This window comes from Tamandua tetradactyla, chromosome 2 (assembly GCF_023851605.1).
Source record: "Tamandua tetradactyla isolate mTamTet1 chromosome 2, mTamTet1.pri, whole genome shotgun sequence".
In the NCBI taxonomy this organism is placed as follows: Eukaryota; Metazoa; Chordata; class Mammalia; order Pilosa; family Myrmecophagidae; genus Tamandua; species Tamandua tetradactyla.
In genome coordinates this window covers 34,534,516-34,550,644 of record NC_135328.1, presented here as the reverse complement: position 1 = coordinate 34,550,644, position 16,129 = coordinate 34,534,516, and the positions used below count along the sequence as shown (strand labels likewise).

Genomic DNA, 16,129 nt, shown 5'->3' with positions numbered 1-16,129 from the left:
GGCATAGGAAGGGATATAAGACTAATGTTTTGGATATTTCTTATAGAGCTACTAGGAACAGTTTCTTGATTTACTGAACTCTATAAAAGGTGTTATTCCTCCACAACCATGACAATAAAATCAGATAATTAGTACCTACCAGTTATATTTTTATTTCCTAGTATAAAAGAGTAACTACAAAAAACTAAAAGAATGGAGAAAGATTTAACATGCTAACCCTAGTCAATAAATCTGGATTGTGTATATTAATATTAGGCAAACTATATTTCACAGCAAAAATATTTGAAGTGATAATGAATATCATTTCAAAGTGATAAAAGTATCAATTAATCAAGAATGCATAATAACTGTAAGCATTTATGCTCCAATAACAGAACGTCAAAATGCATGTAACAAAAACTCATAGCATTGCAAGGAGGAATAGATATATCTGCAATTAGAGTCAAATATTTCAAGATATCACTCTTAATTGAATTTATTGAATTCAATTTATTGAATAAATAGAACACCAGTAAAAGATGTAGAAGGTTTAAATCCTACTTATTTAGTTTACCTGATTGGCTTAAACAATAGGACATTGTCATCTCACAGGTTTGGAGTCTAAAATTCTAAAAGTAAGGTGTTGGCAGTATCATACTTGTTTTGAAATCTGTAGTGTATTGGTGGTGGATTGCTGCAAATCCACAACTCAGTCTCTGCCACTGTCACATGGCTTTCTGCTCCTATTCCACTGAGTACAATTTCTTGCTAATTAGAACCCCAAACAGATTAAGACCCATCATAATTTAAGTAGGTCTCATCTTAGTTAGTCACAACCTCAAAGAACTCATATATAAATAGGTTCAAATCCCCAGGACTGAGGGTAGGACTTGAATAGATCTTTGTGGGGAATGTGATTTAATTCAAAATAACCTGTCCCCTGAACTCCTAAAAAGCATGTAGTTATCATATTTAAAAAAACCACACCCTACTTCCCAAAAACCTGGAAGCCTTAAGCCATGTCAGTAACAACTCTGTCACGAATCTCATCTAAATTAGTCATGGGTATGTTCCATCCTAAGTCAAAATTTCCTTCCAGCTATGGACTTACCAAAACTAGAAAACATGTTATCTGCTTCCAAACTATAGTAGTGGACAGACACAGGGTAGATCTTTCCATTAAGAAGGGAGAAGTTGGAAGGAAGAAAAGAGCCATTGGTCCAAAGCAAGTCCAAACCCCAGCAGACCAATTCCCATTAGATGTCATAGCCTGAGAATAATCTGTGACTTGATGCTGTGTCTTTGCACCTGCTGGAGCAGCGTCTCCATCCTCTCTAAGCACCACTGCTGTGGCCATGTTCTCTCCAAAACAATGGGATGTGTCCACACAATTTAAACTCAGTGGTGGTGGCTCCTCTCTGTTCATCAAAGGCAGTCTCTTCAAACCCAGACCTTGCATCTATGTTTCTGCCTATGGCCTTCGTGGTATTGTATCTCTGTCCCTTCTCATTCAGGCTGATATTGTTCCGCTAATATAAAAACCTTAAATATCTTTTTGCTATTCAATGCAATTCATGGGGTTCCAAGCCTTTAGACAAAACGATTTCCATTGATTTTTTCAGGATAATTACATTTCCATTTCTGACTTACTCTGTGATGATTGATTGTGATGATTGATTGGATCCATAAGTTAGACACAGTAAAGAAAGAGTTTTATGAGCAAATGATGCTGGAAGAACTGAATATCTTTCATCAAAATGGAACCATCAAAATGGAACCTTGCACTATTTACCAAAGGGAAGACAAAATGAATAATACAAATAAACATAAAACCTAAAATGACAACACTTCGTAAATATCATATGAGAAAAACTTTATGATCCTCTATTAAGCAAGATGCCACAACATATCTGTTAGAATGTTAAATTTAAAGAGAGTGGCTACACCAAGCGTTGGTGAGAATTAGGAGGGATTTCAACTCTAACAGGCTGTTGTGGGGAATATAAATCATACAGCAACTTTGAAAAACCCTCTGTCACTTTCTAAAAATATTGATCAAGCACTTATCACATAATCCAGCTGTACTACATTTAAGTATATACCCAAGAGAAATGAAAATACATAACCACTCAAAGTTGTTCATATCAGCTTTATCTTTTTTATGTTACAATATAATTTTATAATTTCAGTTTGAACATGTATAATCATTATAACTAGACTAACCGTATAGGCAATACTTAAACATATATATATTTATATTTAAATGTTGTATCTTAGCTTTTCTCAATTCGGCTCAATCATCAAATACACTATATTTATTTATTTATTTATTTTTTGCATGGGCAGGCACTGGGAATTGAACCTGGTTCTCCAGCATGGCAGGTGAGAACTATACCTGCTGAGCCACCATGGCCCACCCTACACTCAATTTATTTTGATATATACTTTTGAGAAAAGTTTGTGATGTGCCATTGAAGCACTTCTTAACCAATGGGAAGTGCCTTAAAAATCTTTTAAAGATGCCTTATGCTTTTTATTGCTTTAATTTTTTAAACGTTTTTTATTGTGGAATATAACATAGATACAAAAAAGCAATCAATTTCAAAGTATATTATAACAAGTAGTTATAGAACTGATTTCAGAGTTTGGTATGGATTACGGTTCCACAATTTCAGGTTTTTCCTTCTTGCTGCTACAAGATACTGGAGACTAAAAAAAATATCAATATGATTCAGCAGTCATACTCATTTGTTAAATCCTATCTTCTCTGTTATATCTCCTTCTTTTCCTGAAGAGAAGGGTACTTGGGCTATGCTTATTCTAACTTTTCCATGTTGGAAAGGGCTGTTTATATGATGGGATAAGGGGATGGAACTAGTTGATGTTCTTTGGCCCCTCTGGGTTTCAGAGCTTATCTGGCCCAGGAACCATCTGGAGGCTGTAGGTTTCTGGAAAGTAATCTAAGTGCATGAAAGCTTTGTAGATTCTCAGATAGAACCCTAGTTGTTCTTTTAAGGTTCACAGGAATGGTTTCACAGAGTTACTCAAAGATCCAGGGAAATACCAGGTGATACACATATAGCTCAGGGTCTCAGAATGTAGAAATACATTTACAGCTTCAGACTAAGTGTGGCTGCTGTAAGTGCTTACAATCTAGGCTCCAATTTTCTTATAAGTGTTTTCTGTAAGAGACCTTAGCACATTTGTTCTTTGGTTTCTGGCTTATTTTGTACAACACATTGTCCCTAAGGTTTAGTCAGTGCACCTCTTGATGTCCTTCCTTTTTGTAGTCACACCATATTCCATCATATAAATGAATCACTGTTTGCCATTGTGTTTCTCAGTCATTTTATCCTTTGGCTCCTTCCATCTATTGGGAATCATGGATAATGTCCAAAATAAACCATGTCTTCCAATATCCTCACTTGGTTGTACAATCACCAATACTTTCAATTTTAGGCATTTTCATTGGTCTATAATGACAAAGAATGGGCAAACCCAGTGTCACCAATTATCAAATCAAATCTACCCCTTATTACTCGTCCCTCCCCTCCTAATTAGTTGCCCCTGGTAGTGTTGTGGTATTGTTGATGTCTTCCTTTTAAGTGTTGGTCAGGGCATGTATTTTTAGTTTTCTTCCATACCGCTCTACTATCGACTCTTTGTCCCATATCAAATCTTTGAAATAGTTCATACAAGAGCTTATTTATGACTATAAACTGAATCAGTGGGATACATGGTACTATAATCCCCTTTCAATCATACTCATCTTCAATATGGCAACATTACTTATAACCCCACTGATTAGTTACCATCACTTCTATCTTCTCCCTCGCATGTAGGTTCAAATTCATGGGGTAGCTTCTCCCTCATCTCTAGGTTTTGTGTCCTTCTAGGTCTACTATATTGTACTGTGTAACTTCTGAGATTACCTTACCAGAATCATAATGGTGGAATCACACAATATCTGCCCTTTCGTATCTGATTTATTTCAGTCAGCATCATGTTCTCAAGATTCATCCAGGTTGTGCTATGATTCAGGACACCATTTCGGCTTACTGCTGCATAATATCCTATCTTATGTATATACCACATTTTGCTTATCCACTCATCTGTTGATAGGCTCTTGTATTGTTTTCATCTTTTGGCAATTGTGAATAGTGTTGCTATGAACATCAGTGTGCAAATGTCTGTTCGTGTCACTGCTTTCAGCTCTTCTGGGTATATACAGAGTAGTGGTATTACTGGGTCATAGGGCAACTCAATATTTAATTTCTGAGAAGTTGCCAAACTGTTTTCCATAGCAGACGCACCTTTACACATTCCTACTAATAGGGAATAAGTGTTCCAATTTCTCCACATCCTCTCTAACATTTGAAGTTTTCTGTTCAATAGCAGCCATTCTTATAGGTGTGAGGTGACATCTCGCTGTAGTCTTCATTTACATTTCCCTTATAGTTAATGAAATTGAGATCGCTTCATGTGCTTTTTAGCCTTCTGGATTTGCTCTTCAGAAAAGTGTCAATCAATATCCTTTCCCCATTTTACAATTGGGTTGTTTGTTTTTTGTTGTTGAGCTATATAATTTGTTTATGCACACAGGATATCAAGCTTTATCCAATACGTGGTTTCCAAATATTTTCTCCCACTGAGTTGCCTGCCTCTTCACCTTTTGACAAAGCCCTTTGAGGCACAGAAGCTCTTGGTCTTAAGGCATTTCCATTTGTCTATTTTTTTGGGGGGGTGTGTGGATGGTCCAGGAATTGAACCCAGGTCTCCCACATGAAAAGCTGGCATTCTAACCACTGAAATTTACCCATGCACCTTGTCTATTTTTTTACTTTTGCTGCTTGTGCTTTAGGTGTAAAGTTTAAGTTACCTCCTATTACTAGATCTTGAAGATGTTTCTCTGCATTTTTTTCTAGAAGTTTTAAGTTACTGGTTCTTATATTTAGGTCTTTAATCCATTTTTCATTAATTTTTGCATAAGGTGTAAGGAAGGGGTCCTCTTTCATTCTTTTGCTATTGATATCCAATAATCCCATGCCTGTTTATTGAAAAGACTTCTTTCTCTCGGTTCAGTGGATTGGGAGCCTTATCGAAGATCAGTTGTCCATAGATTTTCTGGTTTGTCACCACACTCTCAATTCATTTCCAATGGTAAATACTTCTGTCTTTGTGCCAGTACCATGCTGTTTTTTCAACTTCATTATTGCATAGTATAACATATATACAAAGCAAAGAAATGAAAAGCAATAGTTTTCAAAGCACTCTTCAACAAGTAGTTACAGGACAGATCCCAGAGTTTGTCATGGGCTACCATACAATCCTCTCAGATTTTTCATTCTAGCTGCTCCAGAATATAGGAGGGTAGAAGGCTTAAACAGTTTTTTTTATCATCACAATTGACTCTTTTTTTCCTTCTTTTATCTGAAAAATTCTTTCACAGTACTGTCTTAATCCATGCCTGACAGAATAAATAGGCAGAATAAATAGGTAAAGGTGTGAATATAGGGCCTGGAATCTTGGGGGGCCATCATAAAATTCTGCCTATGTCTTTAAACAGTGGCTGCTGAGGGTATCAAAGTGAATTGCTGGCTCCCATAACAGAAAAGTCCTGGAGTGCATCAGGCTTCAGGCATAGCTGGATCCAGTTACTCAAATTATTCCTTCCAGATGCTTACTTGCTCTTCTCATGCCCACCACCTCCAATATATTCCTCAATCTATTTCTCCCTCCTCTCTTTTCCTTCTGCAGACCCCACCTCCTTCTTCCAAATTCTTTCTTGCTTTAGGCTTTGCTTGCTTTGTTCTGTGTTGGATTTTTCCCCCATCTCATTTCCCATTTGTTTAATTATGTCCTCTCCTTTCTTCTTTGTTAGTCTAGCTAGGAGTCCATCAATTTTATTGATTTTCTCAAAGAACCAATTTTTTGTTTTGTTGATTCTTTCTGTTGTTTTATTGTTCTCCATTTTGTTTATTTCTGGTTTAATCTAATTTGTCTTCTTCTATTTGCTTTGGTGTTAGTTTGCTGTTCTTTCTCTAAATTCTCCAAGTGTGCAGTTAAGTCCTCAATTTTTGCTCATTCTTGTGTTTAAATATGGGCATTTATAGCAATAAATTTCCCCCTCAGCACTGCCTTTGCTTCATCCAGTAAGTTCTGATATGTTGTTTTCTCATTATCATTCATCTCCATACATTTACCCAATTTCTCCAGCAATTTCTTTTTTGACCCAGTGATTATTTAAGTGTATGTTGGTTAATCTCCATATAGTTGTGAAAATTCTGGTTCATTGGTTATTGTTAGTTTCCAGCTTCATTCCACTGTAGTCAGAGAAAGTGCTTTGGATAATTTCAATCTTATTACATTTATAAAGACTCATTGTATGTCCCAGCATATGAGCTATCCTGGAGAATCTCCTATGTACACTAGAAAAGAATGTATTTCCTGATGTTTTGGGGTGTAGTAATCTATATATGTCTATTAAGTCTAATTCGTTTATCACTTTGTTTAGCTTCTCTATTTCCTTATTGAGCTTCTGTTGGGTTGTTCTAGCTATAGTGAAGTGTCCCATATTATTATTGAAATGTCTACAGCTCCCTTCAGTTTTGCAATGTTTGTCTCATGTACTTTGGAGCTCCTGGATTAAGAGCATAAACATTTATGATTGTTATATCTGTTCAGGGAATTATCATTTATTAATATGAAGTGTTGTTCTTTGTCTCTTATGTTGTCTTTACATTTAAAGTTCATTTTATCTGATATTAGTAGAGCTGTTCCTGCTTTCTTTTGGTTACAGCTTGCATAGAACATCTTTTCCCATCCTTTCACTTTCAATCTGACTGTGTCCTTGGGTTTAAGATGCATCCCCTTGGGTCTATATAAACAGCATATAGATGGATTTTATTTTTAAATCCATTCTTCCAATTTGTATCTTTTAATTGATGAATTTATTCTCTTAACATTCCAAATTATTACTGTAAAAGCAGTTCTTGACTCTATCATCTTATCCTTTAATTTTTATTTGTCATATATATATATACATATATATATATGTATATATATATATATATATTCTTTTCCCTCTTTCACTCTTTTTATCCTTTAAGTTAACAATACTGATACTCTTCAATTCTGTGCCCTCCTCCGGACCTCCCTTTCTGATCATTTTTTTTTTCAGCTGACAGGACTCGCTTTAGTATTTCTTGTAGGGAAGGTCTTTTGTTGACTAGTTCTCTCAGTCAAAATCCCTCCCTCAGTTTTGAAGGACTGGATAAAGAATTTTTGGCTGGAAGTCTTTCTCATTCAGGATCTTAAATACGTCCTACCACTGCCTTTTTGCTTCCATGGTGCCTGCTGAGTAGTCCAAACTCAGTCGCACGTGTTTCCCCTTGTGTGTAGCATGCATGTCTTTTCTTGTGCTTTCCGGAGTTTCTGTTTCCTTCAACATTTGGCGGTTTGATTAGTATGTACCTTGGAGTAGTCCTATTTGGTTTTATTCTATTTGGAGGTTGTTGGCCTCTGTGATTTGTGTTTTCATGTCTTTTATAAGGGTTGGAAAGTTCTCCCCAATTATATCTGCAACTAACTCTCCCAGGCCTTTCCTCTTCTCTTCTCCTTTTGGGACACCCGATGATTCCTATATTTGTGTTCCTCTTTCTGTGCATCATTTCCTTAGGACTCAGTTCTATTTTTTCCATCTTTCTTGCCATTTAGTCTTTTGTGCACTCTGGTTCAATTGTTCTGTTCCAGCTCATTTATTCTTCCTTCTGCTTCTTTGAATCTGCTGTCCTATGTCTCTAGCATATTTCTAATTTGGTCTGCTGTATCTTTCATCTCTATGACATCTGCCAGTTTTCCATTTAATCTTCCAAATTCTTCTTTATGCTCTTCTTATGTCTTCCTGATGGCATTTATTTCTTATAAATATCCTTGCGTAGTTGTTCCATATTCTGTGCTGTTTCTAAAGTTTTGATTTTGATTCGGTTGTCTGACTGGGCTATTTCTGCTTGGCTCTTCACATGCATTGTGATTTTCTGTTGTGTTTGGGACATTTGATGTTCTTAGTAAGGTTAGTTTACAATTTGGATTCCTTCACTTGTCTAAAGTTTTGTGTGTACTGGTTTTTGCAGTGAAATTTTCCTTTTGCGCTTAGTTTGTCAGTAATTCCCGGACAAATCAAGGCCCAGACTTTATGTAGGGGGTATAGGTTCTACTTGAGAGTCGCCCGGTGGGAGACCCAGACTCGATTCTTGGCCCAAGCTCCTCCATAAAAATAACAATAAAATTAAAATGTAATAAAAATATTAAAAAGAACCACACCTCAATAGCAGTAGGCCTAATGTCAGAAGGGGACACCCAAGATAAATTGGGAATGCACTGAGACTGGTGTCCAGAGAGGGGAAAGAAAAGGAAAGAAAAATAAATCAAAAGAAAATAAAACGAATAAAAAACAAAAAATAAAAGATCAATAAAATATGAATATATAAAGTGTATAAATAAAAAATAAAATAATACTCATACTACTAATAAAATATATATAGAAAAAAGTATATTTAGAAAAAGAGAAAAATAAGAAAAAAAGCCCTAGGCTGAAAGGGACTTTGAAAGCCTGTACTTACTGCTTTTCACCACCAGGTGGCGCTCCTATGCATCTCCTCCCCTCAGGCCCGCCCCTCCTCGAGCTCAGCGGCTGGGAAGATCTAGGTTTAGCGGGATCGCTGACCCAAAACTCGGGACAGAGGAGCCGTCGGAAGCGCTTGGGAGAGCAGTAGGCCTGCAACGCCTGGTGCCCGGTGGACCCGCCATACACCGTGCGCCACGGGATCCACATCCGCGGCATCCGGCTGGGCGATCGTTCCCAGCGCCCGAGGGCTATGGATTTTGGCAGTTGATGACCAGGCCTGCCTCTGGGCTCCCCACGGGCGCTGGTGGCTGAGGGGGCACTCGGGGACGTTTCCCCAGGCAGCAGCTGGGGCAGGCTGGAGCGGAAGGATGGTCAGTTCCCTTTGATTTGCATCTCCCCATGCGCGGTTGTTGGGCCCCTAGTGGGGATCACAGCCGATTGGACCCACCCTACTCTCCACATCCTTATCCCCTCCTCCCCCCTTCCCCCCTCCTCCCCCCAAAACCTTGGAGAGTACTGTATGATCCCTCACCCAACTGGGATGCTGTCTTGGTCATTCTCTCCCTATCCCCTATCTTGTCCCATGGAACAGGGGTGCATTCAATCCACCACACTCCACCACATTCCAGGAGGCTTATAATCACATTATGTGTCTGACTGAAAGATTATTATGATCAAAATTAATTTTATTGTGCTTTAGTAGGCAAAACCTCGTATAATTTTAAGTATAGCCTCATAGATGGCAATGATGTTATTGTCTACACTTTTTGGCTAAGGAAAGAAGGCTGAGAGAAGTTAATTTCTTGCTCAGGGCCAATAGATAGTGAGTGACATTGTCCAGACCCAATTCCAGATTTTTCTGACCCAGTGCATGGCCTATATCAAAATCAGATGATGCCTGAGCCATTCCTGCTTTCAGTGCTCTGAGCAGGCAGAGAGAAGCTCTGGTTGTCCTTAGTAATTGAGACAACTTCTCTGGTGACTCTACTAGTCCAGTCTCTGCAGTCTCTGCCCAGGCTCCTGGCCAAGGTCCCAGGGGAAATTGGAGGCAATTAGCCTACTACGGTATTTCTTTGGTTAGGAGCTTAAGGACTTCTCTGAGTCCACACCGGTTGGTAAAAAGGAAACTGCTGCTCATTAATGTGGAGTCAAGGTCATACCTAGTGAGCTCGCCATATTTCACTTATTCTTTTGTTCCTGGTGTCAACAGATGCAGAGACTCAGCAGAGTGGTCTGAAGGTGTTTGAGTTCACCAAGAAGTGGGACAGTTTAAAATCAGCTGGAAATTTATCATTTGCCAAGGTATAAACTATATGATGATAAATTTGCATACATATATATATATATATATATATGATGGATCTGTGTGTTTTTGTGGTGCAAGTATAATATAGGTATATGCATATTTTCTTTGTTATTTCTGTGTGTGTATGTGTGTATGTGCACTTATGCAATGGTGTCTGAAATATGTAATTGACTCATAACCTTGTTTCCCTCCCCCCTTTCACATAACACATAAAGCTCCAAATAAGCCCCACTTCGGGAAGTGTACCACTATGTGCATGAGTGAAGCCTTTTAATCAATGTCATTGATCCCAAATATTTGGCCTGTGATCTTTCAATAATTCCCACTTTTTCACTCCCAGGCTTGACATCACAGCTAGGAGGAATCTGGAGGAAAACTGATGTGCTGTCCAAGTGGAGCACAAGATTTCTGAGTTCTACTGTAACAAGCATAAGAGAGAAGGCTTGAAATCTCTTCTTGGTGATGTGGGTTTGTGAAATCTCTTTCCTATGAGATACATTTTCATGTATGTGAGATATGTGTGTTTGTTGATGGTGTTTGTGTACTTGCCATTCATTTATTTTTGGGTACTGACTGTGTGATGGTTTCTGTGAAGAATTGGGCTATGTGATTCACACACTGACTGTCTTCTGTGCTGTGTAGAGGTCTGGAAGCCCTCACCTGATGAGGGTGTGTGTGCAAGACCAAGTGTGTCGTTTGTTGCCTAAATGTGAAACGACACATGTATGCAATTTTGGGTTGCTTGTATGATTTGTGTGTGATGCATGTGATAATTTGTTCTTTCACATATGCTGCCTTGTGTATGTCTAGACATGAGGATGAGTTATAGATATTTGTTATGTGATTTGCATGTGTTTCTGGGTATTTTATATTTGTTTTGCATCTATTCCAGTATTTGTGTTTATGTGTGATTGTGTTGATTCTTGTGTGCTGTGTTCCAATATTTGCGTGTATTATTGTGTTTTGTGTTTATATAACTTGTGGGTAACTGAATAACGGAGTTACTGTGCTGTCACAGGTGGCAAGAATTCCTAAATCAGCAAGTTAAATTTGTGTACCTGTGAGTGTTTGTGTGTGTCTAATTCATATATGTGTCTTAGATCTATTCATATTTGGGTTTTCTGGTTGAATCTTATAAAAAATATTTCTTGAATTCTCTTTTAATAGTGGCCACTTTTCTTCCAAGGGCACACGGGCTCCTGTGCCTTCCACAGTGGACAAGGCTCATATTCTCAGAGTCTGCGGTATGTCAGACTCGGGCCAATATTCTTCCAGCCCTTACAAGCTTTGTAACCTTAGGGAGTGACATCAACTCTCTTAGATTCAGTTTCTTTATTGGTAAAATTTCTAACTCAAAATGTTAGATGAGGAAACACATGGAAATTACTCAGCACAGGGGCTGGCACACAGACATAAAGACTTTGCATTTCTTGTTCTCTATTCAGGGCTTAGTGTATTGTATTAGTTAGGGTTCTCTAGAGAAACAGAATCAACAGGAAATATTCATAAATACAAAGTTTATAAAAGTGTCTCACATAACTGTGGGAATGCAGAATCCAAAATCTGTAGGGTAGGCTGTGAAGCTGACGATTCTGATGGAGGGTTTGGACGAACTCTACATGAGAGTCTCGCCAGCCAAAGCAGGAAGAGAACTGTCTCTTCTGAATCCTTCTTAAGAGGCTCCCAGTGATTAGATTAAGCATCACTCATTGCAGAAGACACTTTCCTTTGATGATTATAAAAGGAATCAGCTGTGGATGTAGCTGGTGTGATCATGATTTAATTCTATGCAATGTCCTCATAGCAACAGACAGGCCAGCACTTGCCCAACCAGACGAACAGGACCACCATGTGGCTAAGTTGACACATGAACCTGACCATGACAGGGATCATTATTTATTTGAATAGTTTTTCTGCTCCTTTCTTACTCTCTCTTCTTCTGCTGGGACTCCCGTGGTGTGTATGTTGGCACACTTCATGGTATCCCACAGGTCCCTCAGTTTTTCTTTTGCACTGCACTCTGATAATTCCAATGGTATTATTACTATTTTGATGATTGCTGATCCTTTCTTTTGCTTGATCAAATTTGCTGCTGAATCCCTTCAATGAATTTTACTTTTCTGTCTGGAGTATTTCATTTGACATAATGCTTTTAACCTTCATCCATGTACAGAACTTCATTTCCTTCATGTCTAAATAGCATTTCATTGTGTGTGTATTATACGTGTGCTTTGTTTATCTATTCACCTGTTGATGGTACGTGGGTGGTTTCTACCTTTTGGCTGTTGTGGTAATGCTGTTATGAACATGGGTGTACATATGTCTGTTTGAGTCCCTGTTTCCAGTTCTTTGGCATACATACCTACAAGTGAGATTGCCGAGTCATATGCTAATTCTTACATAACATTCTGTGGGATAGCCAAACTATTTTCCACAGTGGCTGCACCATTTTACATTCCCACCAGCAATGTACTACAGTTCCTATTCCTCCCTATCCTTGTCAACATTGTTCATTTCAATTTTTTAAAAATAATAACCATCCTAGTGTGTGTTTAGTGGTATCTCATTGTGGTTTTGATTTGCATTTCCTTAATGATGAATGACGGTGAGCATCTTTTTATGTGCTTATTGGCCAGGCAGGTATCTTTTCAGAAAAATATCTATTTAAATCCTTTGCCCACTTTTAATTGGGTTGTCTTTTGTTGTTTGTTTGTAGCTGTTCTTTAGATATTCTGGACCGTAAACCTTATCAGATATGTGGTTTCCTAATATTTTATCTCATTCTACAAGTGTTGTTTTCACTATCTTGATACTGCCCTTTGAAAAGTTTTAAGTTCTGATGAAGTAAAATTTGTCTATTTTTTTTCCTTTTTTGTTCATGCTTTTAGAATAAACTCTAAGACTCTGCTATTGCCTAATATAAGTTCTTGAAGATATTCCCAAATGTTTTCTTCTAAGAGTTTTATATATTTGCTCTTATATTTAGAGCATTGATTCATTTTGAGATGATTTTTGTATATGGTGAGATTTAAGGATCTAAATTTATGCTTTTGTATGTGAATTTCCAATTGTCTCAGCACCATTTGTTAACAAGATTATTTTTTCCCCATTGATTGGATGTGGTGCCCTTATAGAAAAATTATCTGGCCAAATGTAGAAGACTTGAACACACCACTCTCAATAATTGATAGAACATGTAGGTAAAGATAAATAAGGAAATACAAGACTTGAACAATACTATAATTCAACTAGATATAATGGCATATATACAACACTTTGCCTAACAACAATAGAATGTAGGTTCTTATAAATTGCATATGGATTATTCTCCAGGATAGATTGCATGTTAGGTCACAAAAGAAATCTCAAAAAAAAATTGAAATCCTACAATATATTATCCCTTCATTTTTGAATCATATCTTCAAACTTCCTATTTAGATGAAGCTAAGTTGAAACAGGGTCTACCTTAATCCGTATGTTTGAAGTCCCTAAAAGCTAACCAGAGATACAGATGACCAAGCAAGAGAACTAGAAGTCAGAAGTCAGAAGAAACCAGGAATGAGAAAAAGGCAGATCACCTTGTGACAGAGGCAGATGTGTATGTCAACGATTATGCAAGTCAGCACCATCAAGCTAAGGACTCTGGGAGAAAGCATGGCTTATTGAAACCATGATGCAGGACTACTAGTCTCCAAAATCATGTGATAATAAATTCCTGTTGTCTAAACCAACCCATTGCATGTTATTTTTCATAGCAGCCCTGGTAAACTAAAACAGTATCTAAAGTGGTTCTTATGGAAACCATATGTATAGATGGATCACTTTTTTTTTTTAAATTGAATCTGTCATTTCTCATCTTTTAATTTAATAGGGGTATTTTATCCATTTACATTTAAGAAAATCACTGAAAAGAAAGCATTTTCTTTAAAACTTTTAGGTATTTCTTTTCTGTATGCCTTACACGTTTTCTCCATTACTGCATTTATTTGTATTTAGTTGATTTTTTATATTGTAACATTTTGATTGCATTTTTCTTTCCTTTTCTCTGTATTTTAAAGTTATTTTCTTAGTGGTTACTTTTGTGATTGCAATTAATATCTTAAAGGAATAGCAATGTAGTTTGAATAATACCATTTTAATTTCAGTGGTATACAAGCACTCTACTCCTATCCATCTGTTTCCTCTCCTTTATATTATTACTGTTTCAGATTGCATCTTTATACATTGTGTGCTCATTAACATAGATTTCAATTATTGTGGAATACATTGATTTTTAAAATCATGTAGGGAAAAAAGCAGATATAAACCAAAATACATACAGGATTTTATATTTACCTATCTAGTTTCTGTTACCAATGTTCCTTATTTCTTCTTATGGCTTCAAGCTACTGTCCTTTTATTTCAACCACTAGGACTCCTGTTAGCATATCTTGTAGAGCAAGTCTGTTGGTAATAAGCTCCATCAATTTTTGTTTATTTGTAAATGTCTTAATTTATCTTTTTATCTTGGAGGATTGTTTTCTCAGATATAGAATACATTTTTGATGTTTTTTTTCCTTTAAGACTTTAAATATAATATACCACTGTTTTCTGGTTTCCATGGTTGCAGATGAGAAATTGGCTTCTTGAATGTGTACATACAGCTTTCATCAGATTTAAGAATTTTTTTGGCAATTATGTATTTGAATAGCTTTTTTCTGCTCCTTTGTTACTCTCTCTTCTCCTTCTGGAACTCCCACGGTGTGTATGTTGGCACACTTTGTGATGTCCCACAGGTCGTTCAGTTTCTGTTCATTCTTCTTCAATTTGGTTTTCTTTTTTGCTCTGCACTGTGATAATTTCAATGTTATGATTATTACCTTGAAGTTTACTGATCCTTTCTTTTACTTGATCAAATCTGCTGAATCCCTCTAGTGAGTTTTTCATTTCATCTATTTTGCTTTTCATCCTCAGTTTCTGTTTGTTTCCTTTTTATAATTTCCTTCTCTTTATTTTGTTCAGACAGTGTTTTCCTAATTTCCTTTATTTTTTTGGTCCATTGTTTGCCTTAGCTCTTTGAACATATTTAAGAATGTTATTTTAACATCTTTAGCTAATAATTCTAATGTATCAGTTTTCCCTCAGATTCATTTCCTTTCCTGTGAATGGGTCATACATTCCCTTTCTTCGTGTGTTTTATAATTTTGTTGTGTTGGTAACTGTACATTCTGAGTATTTGTTGTTTCACTCTGGAAATGTAACTCTCCCACTCTGGGATTACTAGTTGGCATCAAACATTTGTAATATTTCCAAACTGTTTTTGCTCCTAAATGAGGAAAAGAAAAAAATTGGGTCCTGTCTCTTTAAGACTCCTTAGTTGCTTTAGCCTTCGGGGTTTGAAACAAAGAGGTCATCCTCCCTGCTGGTCCTTCAGTGATCAAAAGTATTGATCAGCATCTGACCAATGTTTTTGGAGGTCAAAGTCCATTTTCTTCCCCTTGGCACCAACAAGTTGCACCAGGAATGTGGACTGAGACCCAAAGTGCCTGCCATATGGTTGTGGGTTGGGGGTTGTAGCTACTACAGGGAAGGTGAAATTCAACAGGATTTACCAAAATTTAGCGGCTTCTTCATCCTGCTCTTCTCTGGGAGCTGCAGGTGTTCACTAGATTCCAGAATTCCAAAATAGGCTCCAGCCAGTTCACTAAAATGTTTTGGTGGCTGCACTGTTTCCTGGAACTTCCCCTTCCACCATCTTCCTGCAATCCTCTTACTAGTTGCTTTTAGCAAATTGATTAACCTCCATAAGCTTTAGTTCCTTCATCTGAAAAACAAGAATAACAGCTATTCCTGGTACTGAGACCAGAGAGAAAACTTTAATTTGGATTTTTATATAGAGGGCATTATAGTGAACAACATCCACAATGTCTCATAGAAAATGCAAGTACTTTCCGCTATATTCCTCAATATAAAACACTGTCTACACAAAACATCTGTGATTTTCCCCCTTACTCTTGTTTCTTTCTTTTGTTTTAAACTTTTTTATTGTATGATATAACATATGTACACAGCAAAGAAAGAAAAAAGCAATAGTTTTCATAGCACTCTTCAACAAGTAGTTACAGGACAGATCCCAGAGTCTGTCATGGGCTACCATATGATCCACTCCAATTTTCCTTCTAGCTGCTCCAGAATATAGGAGGCTAGAAGGCTTAAATATTTTTTATCATCACAATAGT

At 37.0% G+C, this 16,129-nt stretch overlaps 2 long non-coding RNA genes across 3 annotated transcripts in view; both read left to right on the top strand.

The window, feature by feature from the left end:
- Window positions 1-16,129, top strand: part of LOC143659661 (uncharacterized) — a 224,843-nt gene that overhangs the window by 141,655 nt on the left and 67,059 nt on the right. The gene's annotated exons all lie outside the window — the stretch shown is intronic.
- Window positions 8,682-10,372, top strand: LOC143659639 (uncharacterized). The gene is made up of 3 exons (XR_013163626.1): window positions 8,682-8,976; window positions 9,816-9,907; window positions 10,252-10,372. It is a non-coding gene; the product is annotated as an uncharacterized LOC143659639 (long non-coding RNA).